Below are 12,974 nucleotides of genomic sequence, written 5' to 3'. Positions count from 1 at the left end.
CTGTGATAGCATTCACTTAATATCTCCACTTCTCTGTTTTCTTGACTCTTATTCATTGTGCTGCCTGTCTAATCTCTCCCTCGGCTTTTCAATCACACAGTAGTGAGCGAGCTCAGGCAGGTTAAACCTTTTACCTCCCAAACCTGTAACGCTGAAAGCTACAAGACAGCAAGGCCACTGGCTGATAAACATACCAAACGTGTCAAGAATCGGAAATCAAAACTTCCACCTGCTGTGCAGAGCTCATCATGGTCGCCTCCCAAAAGTCTCACGACCGTCTGTATTTAAAGCGTCATGCAAGAAATTAAATCCACGCGCAAATAAGTACGACACAATGCAGCACCTAGACTGCTAACTCGTCCAGAGAGACAGACACAGGCACAAGTCTGAGCCATTCAATTTCCTCCGCCTGTTAGTCCAGCAGGACCCAGGGTAAAATCTAATAAATCACCGGCTAAAAGCCCTCAGCTCAGTTCTTGGGTGTTGTTACAGAGTCTGTTCTGTTCCTAAACTGGCCCCCATCTTGGCCCTGATGCTTCAAATTAGATGTAGCACTTAGAGGTGTGTGGGGAGCTTAAACCCAGCTGAGGGGCTGCAAGGAAAGAGAGCAAGCAATGGGTTTTCTAGAGAGGGCTGCTCTCACACCACTCCCAACTCTTTTCTTGACTGGTTTCGAAGGTATTATTTTTCTTATGCCCTAATTTCTGTAACACAGACTTAATGATGGCTAAATAAAGTTTGCTTAATACACCAGCGTGCTGTTGTATCCGTTATGTTGTAGCCTTAAGTTGTACAGTGTGTCGGGCTGGTGGTGTGAGGTGGAACCTTAGTCATTTTTCTGAAGGAACTGGAGAAGCAAGAGGAGCATTTACAGTTTGATGATATCTCTTGTGAGATTCTGCATTCCACTTAATTCTTAGAGAAAAAAAAAATCCCTCCGCACACAATTCTTACAACCAATCAGAACCGATCTGTTGTAAACAAATTCAACTCCACGGCGCTCTGACTATGTGTGTGACTAACTCGCTGTCACTCTTCTGTCCATCACTGCATGAAGCCTACACAAACAGTTTCAAAAGAAGATTGCATACGCCGACGCATTCAGTTGGCGTAAGTTTAAATTTATGACAATATTCATGTGTGATTCAGCCATTCATGTACAAACAGAAGCAATTGTCAATGATTATAAATAATGGATTTTTTTCCACTTGACGAAACATCCATTTTTAAGAGTTTTAAAATGTATTGCAGATCCATTTGGTGTCAAAACAATCAGAAAAAAAATCGATTCTCAGCTACGAAAAGTCATGTGTAGCCCTTCGCCCAAATTAGAGCTACAGCGCGAGAAAGTCAGTGGAAACTTCACCTACCTCGCCAAATTGTCAACATCATCTACGCATGAACATGACAGATGTAAGTAAACCCGAAGTCAAACCTGGCGAATGTTACAGTTTTACCGCTAGCAAGCTACACATCCAACCCCCACAAGTGCCTGACACTCCAAACACAGATTAATATGCATAAGTTTGAAATTAATCTCATACCGTGGCTCCCCTGATCCAGTTTTCTACTGGGAGCAGCTAAAAACATGTTGTTTCAATGCTAGAGCAGAAAAGAAGCACATCTTGTTTTTAGCACTTACATTATTGCCACTTCGGACTTAAATGCTCATGGACTTATGTATCCAACTAGGCACATTTCACATTTTCAGTACGGGCCCCCTGCTTTATCTGTGATGTAGTTTTAAGTCAGGTTACTGCAGTCCAGCAGCTACAAAACATGACAGTCTGCCACCAAGAAGCACTCAAATTAGAAACTACTTGTCTCTGAATCTAAATCTTATTTAATTGCCCCGTTCTCGAATGTCTCCTGTGTCAAAGTGCCAATGTCGAACCAACGGCTGCTCATCGTGTGAAGTGTGTAATAGGGATCTGAAGCGTGTAACTGGGCCGCTCTAATGGGACATACATTTCAGCAGCCAAAGTGTTTATCACTGAACCTTGTTTCATTCACTTCCAAACACTTTAAACGAACATTCTTTCTGTTCTTTCATGCTGAACGATATGAGCTGACCCCGTTACACTACCCAAACACTGCCTTTCCAGCATGACACACTCCTTCCGCCTTTTGTTCTTTCATTCTTACCCTAACTGCCTAAACTCCAATCCCATGTCTAAGAATGCGGACAAAAACAAAGGGTAAACATGGTTTTATGATTCTTTTTCTTCAATCACATAAAGTGTGTGGGTTTTCCGGAGCGGAGCTTGAGTGCCACTTAAGTCCTCATTAGAGAGCACGAATGCGGGCCTTTGTTAAAGGTGACGACGGATGATTATGTGGCAAACGGGGAGTCTGGCATCCTTTAAACCGACACCTCTCTCGAGTGCAGGAACTCATGAGCGGAGTGGTCGCGTCGCGAAGAATATGCAAATTCTGTTCATCCTGCTAGAAAACGAGCGCACGCGTCATACGCTCATATTTTTAAAAATGTATTAACCAGTCGTGTAGGTCTGGCATTTCAAGAGATGCGCACAGATAGACTTGAGGAATGATGCAAGCTTTAAAGGCATCACACCTCCTGCTAGAGAATAATTAGATTCATAAGATCTGCCCTAAAAATCCTTGAAGAAAATACATAAAAATTCGAAGTCAGGACCAAGATGAACATTTTAACACTTCTCAAACAATCCTTCCATTGCTATACCTCTAAATCTGAGCACGGGTATTAATACTGTGTTAATTAACGTGACTCCCATGAGACGAGCGAAGCGACAGATGAGGGCAGAACTGGGAACCCAGGGCGCTGCAGCCCACTGGTTGAGACTGTGCTTAAGGCTTTATTTGATCGCAGGACAAAGACTTGGAGAATCTCGCGTTGATCCGTTGCACGGCCCCTGCAGGTCCAATGACAAACTGAGCTCCTTACACAGTCCAACTGAACCCTCTACTCATCTCAGTCAAGGTCTTCAGGGGCCACGGTTCACTCCGCGCTAATTACCCAGTCCGGCTCATGCCATCTGCTTGGAATGACTTTCGGTTTTAATTAGGAGACATTTCAAAATGTTGGGGCTCGTGGGGTGGGGGGGTTGTGGGGTGGGGCTGAGCATTAGGGTGGGCTGAAGGGGAAAGGGACAAGAAAATCAGAAGTAGGCAAGGCACTAGATGAGGTGAGAAAGAACAGAAGTGAGTAATAGCGGGAGAGATGGGAAGTGACATATGCAGTAATAATGCTTTATGGAATCTTAATGGAAACGGTGAACTACTGAATAAAAACAGGCAATATTGCTGTAGATGGCAGATAGCACTTATGGAACATAAATCCTTTTGTCATGCACTGCACATGTGTAAGCGACTCACTCATCCAAACATAACGTAATGACACACATTACGTCCTTCCGAAATGTTGGACTTTTACACTGAGGCACATTGGAGGAAAATAAAATCAAAAACAATTCAGTTTTGTCAGGAGATCTGCCAATAACATGTGACGCACATAGAGTGAGGGTCCTGTGCAGGGGAGTTCACCCAGCCATGTAATGTCTCCAGGAGGAGGTAAGGTGGGAAGGAGCTCCACGCTCCAGCAACCCCACCTGGAGCCTTCTCCTCTGAGACAGATGTCGTCAACATCTAAATGCTTCAGGTCCCTTTTATCTTTCTTTCACATCCTTCATGTGGATGTGTTTGATGGATTTATTACAGTAGCTATGTGGCCAAATTTGGTTGATGCTGAGATTTTTATAAATATCAGTTATGAGTCGCTCGCTGCTCATGTGACATTTTCCACAGCAGCAGGTCGGTCAGAGTGTAAAAACTGCATCAGCTGCAGCCTCCACCAACCATTAACTATTTTTAGCCAAGATAGCGGCGTGGCTCAAGAGATGGCACTTACATGGTTAATCAGCCAATTGGTCCCCCACTTTGCTCTGAAAGTGTTTTTCCCCATTTTGTATTCCACACGTTTCGATTTTTTTTAATGATCTCAAGAAACTGGGACACCAAGAAAATATCTTCAAAACTGCAAAAGTAACAGCATTCCCAGCGGCCTCAGCTGTCCCTTATGTTTAGTCCTAATGAGCAAATGTTCACATGCTAAAAGGAGATGCTGAACATTATACTGAATAAATGTGGCCATGTTAGCGCTCTGTCATCTTCACCTTTCTGGTGTTAGCATTTAGCTACAAACACCACTCCAAACACGTGCAGCTTCAAACCACCAAGGGTTGAACACACACATTGGAAAGGATGAAAGTTCGTTAGCAAAGTCGAGGTGACGCAAAGTGGGTGGGTACCGAGCTGAATGGAACAAAAGGCGCAGGCTTGAGTCCAGCTATTACTGCAGCAATGACGAGCTATCGGAGCGCTCCTATATTCTGTTTTTCTAAAAATAAAAGCACAACACACATCGCAGGATACTAATTATAATATCATGTCAGATCACGGAGCATTGAATGCACCATATCACCGGATCTCACAGGGAAGCAGACACAACAAAACAGAAACTGCAGTGCCAAAACTTGCTTTAACTTTACTGTAAGAAGAAAAAAACAAAAGAGAGAATTGTTTCTCTCACTTGTTATTGAAAGGACCGCGGTAATTATCCAGATTTCAAATTGCAAAGCTAGTTTGATATTAATCGGGGTGCCTTCAGTGAGTCTGGGAGTGGTCTCTGGAGGTTTAAGAGAAGATCTGTAAGCAAATCACATTACTAGATAATATGGGACAAATATAAATCATAAGGAAGGGTGAATCGGGTCCTAGCTGGGGGCTACTATTATGTAGACAGGTAGTTCATTTTCAATGTTACATATCAATAATCTAAAACACAGGTCTTTTTAATTAAAATTATTATTTTTTTAATTTGTGGGAGTGTGCTGTTGTATCTGTTGGGGGTTGTAGGAATTTAATATAGGACACATATAGGGGGTCCCTTCCTAATCTCTCGATCAGTTTGGTGGTCCTTGGATTGAAAAACATTGAAGATCTCTTATCTAAATTGATCTGATGAAAGACAAATGTGATCTGTTAATTCACGCAATTTTGGAATTGAGTCTTTTGGATCAATAAAGAATTGGAAAGGTTAAAGTAGGTGTGGAGAGGAAACATTTATAAAGTTTCATTGCTAAATGTGAAACAGGAAAGAGAAACAAGAATTAACTTGACTGGCAAAAAAGACACAGCGCCATCGAGCGAAGCAGACAGACAAGCGCACAAGTATGAATGTCTCGCACCAGGCGGAGGGTTGGTGCGTAGGTCAGCACAGGACTATAAATCAGACTTTAGTGTGAATATGTATGTGCATGTGAGGGGCTACTGGATGAACATCTTAATGCACCCTGTCAAGAACTGAGCTCACTCAATCACTCAGAGATTTACAATAGCCCAGAAGTGGACAGCTTTCAGTCATCTGACATTCACGCACACGTACTGGAGAATTCTGCTCCCCCTCCATGACGGATATTAATGACAGCACTTTTATTTTGGAGGCCATGAGAAGCTTAATAGGTAATGCGGTGATAAGCACATTCTCCTGGGTGCCAGAAGACAAATTGCCTCATTAGCTCAGAGTGAAGAAGGGGAGTGTTGTCGAAGCAGGAAACATTACATATCCTGTTGGGTTTAACCGACATACAAATCACCAGACCTTTCGAAAATTAATGGGACATCATGGCAGCATACACAATACAGCATGGCACCAAGACATGGGACAAGCTATTCGTGAAATGGAAAAGGGCCAGTGACTTCAATGGGTCCTTTGAACGGGCAGGTGCACATGCAAAAAGTTTTAATTCATATTTTTGTTATTAGACAAGCAAATTAAAACAACGAAACAGGTAGAACCAATACTAAAACCATTTCTCGTTAGGTTCTTTTTCCATCTGTCCTTGTCTGCCAATAGAGGGAGTCACTATGTGTTGTCTCCTGTCAGTCAGGTACGTGTGCTTGGCACTGAGCCACGTGAACTAACAGGAAGACAAAAAGCCACACAGGGCTGAGCTTTAACTCAGCACTGGTTGATAGAGTATTGATCCACAGAGCCATGGAGTAGTGGCATTTACTGATTAAATCTCTCTCCCTTTCTCTTTCTATACATTTTGCCCTTTTGGACAAATTGACTGAATCACATATTAAAAGATAGAGATAAAGGCGTAACACTGGATTACATACCCTCCCTTGGGACTTAAAGGAGGGTACGTAATTGTGTTTACACCATGGCCAGTTCTTCTATTGTCTGTCTGATGAGCGATTTGTGTCTAAATAAAGGAGAAAGTGATTTCACTCGAGTCTCGCTGTTTGGCAGATGAGCGTTATTTTAACGTTTTTTGGTCTTATGGTACTTCCTTTTCTACGTTACAAATATGGATAGCCATGATAACATTTAACACAGCAGATAGGACTCCTAAAAAAAATCTGTAAAGCTGCGGGAAAGAGATGACACTGACGGACGCGGAAACACTGAGACAACATTCAGAAATATTTGAGGGTTTTGACAGAAGAGACAATATAGACACACGAGGGCATCTTCGGCTGTTGCTAGGCAACAACCTGTTCTAATAGATGGTTTACCGACAAAGACGGTCCCTGACAAAGATAGTTACAGCAAAGCTTTTCTATTTTAAGAGTGCAGTCTGCTAAATCACATTGAGTAGATTATTGAACTTATAATGCACTAAAAGATTGGTCACTGTCATTAATCTTAGTCTCTGTCAACCGTTTTTTTTAACATTTTCTTTCTTTGCTTTAATTTAGTCATGTTAGTCAAGAAGTGAAAAGGAAAGATACTTATGGAGCAACCTAACTCCACCATCGTCATTTGATTTCTCAGAATTAAGGAGCAACACCTAAAACTTAATTCAGAATATTGAATATAAAAGCAGGCATGTAAATACACTATAGCAGAACATCCCAGTACAGACTGCCATTACAGCCACTATGATCTGACCCTCAAAACAAAACAAGATGGAAGCCAGAGGTAAGGGAGGCCACTTGGTGCTGTTCACTGCCCAGCATTTCTTCTGACCTTGTATACTGGTCAAAGACACATACTGTGCTAATTATAGCCCTCAGCCTCCTAGAAGACATGTTTTTCTCTCTTCCCGCCAGGTCACTAACACCTCCGGGCCAAACAAGACTGGGCAGCAGCAGCAGCTAGAAAAGCTCCCCCGTTCCTTCGAGGAGACCCGACAACAATTTATCATGAAGACATTTAGGATCAGCTTGGCTAAACCCCCAAGAGATTTCCCTTGAAGTCTCAAGTATGACAGAGCAAAAGCAGATCGAGGCAAAGGTGGCTGTGCACCGGAGTCTGTGAGAAAGTAACAGGACACGTCTATGTCCAGGACAAAACGAGATTTATCAAGCAATTTTCAAGCTTCGCTGCATTTTTTATTCATGTTCTTTTGACGGTCTGTTTATTTTCATTCTGTATGCGCATTAAGAATCAATAAAAACAAACAGACCACAGAACAGCGAACAAATGTTGCTGCGATAACAAACTGATCAGGCATAATCCTAATATTGTGTAGGTCTCCCTTGAACCTCCAAAACAGACATGGGTCTTCTGAGGGTGTCCTGTGGTGTCTGATAACACAATGTTGTTAGTAGGTTCCTTTGAGTCCTATGGGTTGAGGGAACAGGCCTCTGTGGATCTAGTGAATTTGGAAGCCAGGTCAACACCTTGTGCTGTTCTTAATTTTTTTTAATTTAGTTTATATTAACTAATTTAATTTAGTTATTCCTAAACTGTCCTGCTGGGGATGGCTGCTGCCATCATTGCTTTGGGGGCGGGGGTGCCTGGTCTGGTCTAGGTGGGCTGTACATGGGAAACATCCAAAGGTTTCCTAGCAGAATTGTCAAAATATGGTGAATGTTGTGTCTGACTAGTGCACGCACACATACACACACGTCCCTCACTTTCACCGCATGACGCCTTCTCCATGTGTCTGACCTTCTGCCACACTCCTTTCTCCCTGTCTTTTCTGCTTTCCAGAAGCAAAACATGCTTGAGGTACAGCCATATGTCCACACTTTCATCCTAGCTTCTTCACTGTAACTCGCTGTGGCGTTACACAATCTACAGGGGAGGCCAAATGGACAGGGCACTCAACATAGTGTGGAATTAAGCACGCTGAACTCTCACTTTAATCTAAAATTGGTCAGGTGGGAAATAGCTGGTAGAACTTCCTTGCTTTCTGTACAAGCACCCTTGTGATGCCTCTCTTTGATTGCAGCAGGAACTTTGTTGAAGTGCTTGAACATGAGCCAGTAGACAGAGTGTATCAAACAGAGGGGAGGAAGCAATCACGCCATGTGGAGTTTAGTGGTGTGTTTGAGTGATGTAGAAATGTGAAATTGTTATTCGCTGTGACTCATGAGGGCTGGTGAATAAGAAATAACATGTTCAGATGCTTACTTAGTTGTGATCCACTATAGCTGCCTGCGAATCATAGTTTACTACAAATCCAGCAAAAGAAAGTCCACAATTGATGTGACATGTTTCATATTTTCTGTCCTTATTTACTTTGAGGGCGTAGAAAGCTATTCCCATCAGGCCGATCTGCAAAGAGCAAGGCCGTGAACACACAAACAGACTGAATGCATTCATTTATTAACATTCATTTATTTGTGGCGAAGGTTTAAACACCAAGTAATACTTTAAATGGGTTAAATCATACTTTGTCGAAGGGCTGCCGTGCTTCAGTGCACTCAGACTCTCTCCCCCCCCCGGCTTTCTCGCCCTAACTCTCTCTCACAAACACACTGACAACAGACCCACCTGCAAATAACTCCTTCTCTCCGTGCAATCCATGCACATTCAACCAAATGGCGATCAAGCGCAACAGAGAAGCCTAATTTCTCAATAGAATAAATCCAGAGTTAGCATTGTGAAGAGCTCTGCACAAATTTGCCGGGAACAAATGCATCTGTAATATTATCAATGTTGGAGACTCAACTCTTAAAATAAATAATTAGGAGGCATGTGAATAGCCTGGCTAGTGAGGATGAGATTAAGTTAATGTTCAAATACAGCTGCATTATCGAGGAGTGGGTAACAGTAATGAAAATTCTTTTATGATTCCATTTGAAACACTAAGAGTTTGCTTCCTCCGTCCAGTTGAACGCTGAGAAGGCACAAACACGGCCTGGACCACAGCTATTAGAGTAGCTATGAGAGTAGTGGGAACAGTCTGACCAGTGTGATTAACTATCCAATTAATTAGTTTCGAATATATCCAGGCTTCAGCCAGCACTGCTGTGGCAGCTGTAGCAAGAGCAAGGTCAGGAAGAGATAGCTGCAGCTGATGAAGACAGAGATGTAGTAGAGGAGGAAGTGGATGGCAGCCAGTGGGTGTGCCTCCTTCTGTGTGCACCCTCTCCAGCTGTCGGCTACCACTGAAGACAGGATCTAATTCTGTGGCGAACGCCAATGGAACAACAACAGGCAGCCGATTCAGACGGTGTGCAGCGCACTTCAGAACGCACTGTATCTGCTTCATCTACGTGTTGCATTTCTATAGCAGCCTCGGTGATGCAACGTAGATGTAATGCCATCAACTATTGAAATCAGCACTTGTACTGGAAAGTTTAACCTAGATTCAGTCAGGAATTTTGCATTTAATTATGGAGTTAAAACAACTGCTGTATGTATGGCCATGCAGTTACACAGGGCGGAGACAGGTTCTTCCCTGAATGAATCCCAGCAGCCTGCTAATGACTCCGCAGGGAGCACAGTCAAATCCCAGCAGACTTACCAATGAAATATGGACGGCATAGTTTCACGAGAAACCCTGACACAGAGGAAGGGAGCCACGCTGGAGGAAGGCACGATGGAAGGAATGAAACGCACAAGTCTGAAGCGGAGGACAAGGCTGAGAGAGGCACCTTTTAGACCAACTACCTCGTTTAATGTGCTAAATGTGATTTGTGTGAGCTGAGAACTGGTAAATGTCCCGTCTGAACTGGGGCTTTCGTTTCGCTGATTTTCAGCTGCACCTTTAGACAAAAACAAGCAGCTGTGATGAAGAACCAAATAATTACTCAGCTAATTCTACCCATTTTATGGAGAAACCTGTGCTCGGGATAAAATGAAGCCATTTGGCAAAGAAATCTAATTACGGTGGACACTGGCGATAGCAGGAAGGGTTTTAACAGCAGGAAGCAGCCTCTACTGCAGCTTCTAAATCCATGGCAAGGGTCAGATCGTGTGCTCTATTCCTCAGCTGGAGCTCGTCGATGCAGCTCCAAATCCTACTTTTATCAGAAGAGAGCAGAAAAGGCAGCAACCTTCAAAATAAAACTAATCCTACTAAAGAAATGGATGGGCCTCTTGTGGTAAAATAGATTGATAAAGTCTTAATTTTGATTTAGTTTTTTAAACCCCACATAAAAATACCAACTTTACATTTGAAAAAGAAAAAAAGCATTAAAAACATTAGCTTTATGAAATGTATTAAAGCTTTCATCTGTAGCTGAAAAGCTTTCAAAAAAAGTGCCAACCAAATGAAATAAGCTGGTAGGTGCAGTCTGTCACCTGCCTCTGAGTTTTTGGTAATAAAGTGTCCCTGGTCCAGAAAACACAGAGACACACAATTTGAGGACGGGTCTCTCAGTCAAACAGCTGACACCTTCACTGCTGCTCTTCCCTCCTGAGCCTTCTCCTGCACGCTTCAGTTGAAATAACTTCAAATCAACACAGCAGCCAGATGCTCCTTCTCCCCACAGCCTTAAAACGACACAGACTGAAGTCTGGAGTTCAAACCAAGATCCTGCTAAACATAACGTACATATCCTGCTGAGCTTACAACATTTGGCTGGGGTTTCCGTGTGTTATTGAGTCGTGAGGTCTTGTATTTCTTATCACAATCGTAGCCGTCTACCCAGACCTTTTCCTCCCCTCCTGAGATGTATCGATCAGACTCCCTTTTTTTAACCTTTAATGATTCGGGGAAACTCTTTCCAAGCAATGCTTTGCTTCACGAACTGCACTAACCCTGCAGGTGTTCAACAAAGATCCAGTCATTTACTATCATCTGCTAATGGCACAGTGGGGGATTCAGAAGCTTGCTTAAGGCACATATTCAGTTGCACAGCATTCCACTTTCTCCCCAGTTCAGTTCAAATCCACAATCTTGTGTAGATCAAAGTGTAGGTCTTTAGAATCACTGTCCAAACACATAGTTTTGAAATTACAAAAAAGCTGGAGCCTAGAAAAACAGCGTAGTTCAAAGATTAAAGACTCAATTGAGAGAACTTTTTAGAGAGACCGTGGAAGACAACGTCAGTGAGTTTCCAGCACCATGTGACACGTTTACCTCCCTGTCGACACAAAGACACAATGGCTTTTAATTTTTACTTTTTCTTGTATGACTCTCAAATGAGTCTGAGCAGCTAAGCGATCAGATGAAAGGAAATTAATGACGAGAGTCCCAAAGCAATTTCCTCATTCACTTGAACAATCTCAATTTCTCAATTTCATTGCAGCTGAAACACAGGAGACACTCCTCTTGACAATCATTATCCATCAAAAGTAATTATAACTCTGATACCAAGTGACCAGGACCATCACTCATCCTTAAGGCTGACTGACAGAATGCATGCAGCCTGTCTGCAGTGTAAGAGCCGATGGTTCAGTCACTCTGTGATTTGTGATGTGAACAATTTTATGACCAGGGTCTGTCGTCATGATATCAGCAGCTGTAATTAGACACAACAGAAAGAAAAACTAACTCCCACGTGCTAACATGCTTACAATCACCAGGCTATCTATCTTTCTATTAAATCCACTACCAATCCTGTAGGGATTGTTGGGGGTGTCCTGTCCAAGCTGGCATTTGGAGAGAGACTAGGTTTGCTCTGGACTGTTGCCAGTTCATCACAGGGCCAAACACAGAGAGGAAAACTACCATTCACACTCTGATGCACAATTAACAATTAATCTAACACGACTGTCTTTAGACTTTAGGACCATAATAACATTAGGTTATTACTACATGTCAAGTAATTCATCCATTAGGTTTCTGGTGTTTCTATTTGTTTGTTTGTTTTACCTGTCTTGGCTTTTCTGAGGATCTTAGGTTTTTGCATTTTCTTGGATTGGACTTATTTTCTGGCAGGCTCGGTTTGGAGTTACCCTCTCTCATCTGTGTTCACCTGTAAGTTTTTTTTAGCCTCCCCGGTCATTGCATTGTGACATCTCTCACTCTCACAATGGCGCTTGATGTTGGGTGTTCACCAAAGCCAGATCAATTCCAAAACCAAATTTTAAATCAGCGCCTCCAGCCAAACAGCAGACCACCTGACTATGTCAATCCCTGTAGCCACATTGCTAGAAGCCAGATGAAGAAAAGCTCTTGATCCATCCGACTTTCCAACGTTCATATCTAACCTTACCCCTTCTAAGTGTAACTAGGTCACACAGCGATCTGTGAACATAGCTGGTAACAGACCAGCCTGTGATACCAGCAGCTAAATCAACCTTCTCCTCCTCCAATCAGCCCAAGCAGAAGGTGTAAGGTGCCATCACTGTGTTTCATTTTAAAGACCCCTAATCTTCTGGATAAAATTCAAAACCACTCGCTTCTTCTAGTGTTTTTGGAATTTTAGCAAATATCTACAATTTATGCTAAAGGCTACTTTCTTAAAAAAAAAAATGCATTCAGACTCTAATTAATGACTCTATGACAGTGTTTGCATGTCATTATATTTCTTGTTCTGAAAGTCTTTAAAAGCCTACAGAACACTTGATGGCAGTTCTTTTCACTTTCAACTAGACTTCCATAATGCATCCTGAGTTCAGAATAAATGTTAAAAAGTGCGTTTCCACTATGTCACAGCAGGCAAATGCATTAGGAGAGCCTATACCCCACAGTAACTCCTACATGTGGAAATGTGTGCCACACTGGATTATAGTGTCTGTCGACCAACCAGGAGGCTGTAATGGGAACTGGGAGATTAGCTTTTTACCCTGTGCAGAGAAT

General features: G+C 42.6%; 1 protein-coding gene across 2 annotated transcripts in view; it reads right to left on the bottom strand.

The window, feature by feature from the left end:
* LOC125011151 (low-density lipoprotein receptor-related protein 8-like) overlaps window positions 1-12,974 on the bottom strand; it is an 85,217-nt gene that overhangs the window by 57,724 nt on the left and 14,519 nt on the right. The window lies entirely within an intron of this gene.

The sequence above is a fragment of the Mugil cephalus genome, chromosome 7 (assembly GCF_022458985.1).
Source record: "Mugil cephalus isolate CIBA_MC_2020 chromosome 7, CIBA_Mcephalus_1.1, whole genome shotgun sequence".
Taxonomy (NCBI): domain Eukaryota; kingdom Metazoa; phylum Chordata; class Actinopteri; order Mugiliformes; family Mugilidae; genus Mugil; species Mugil cephalus.
Note: the sequence above shows the minus strand (reverse complement) of the source record. Positions and strands in the feature narration are given on the sequence as shown.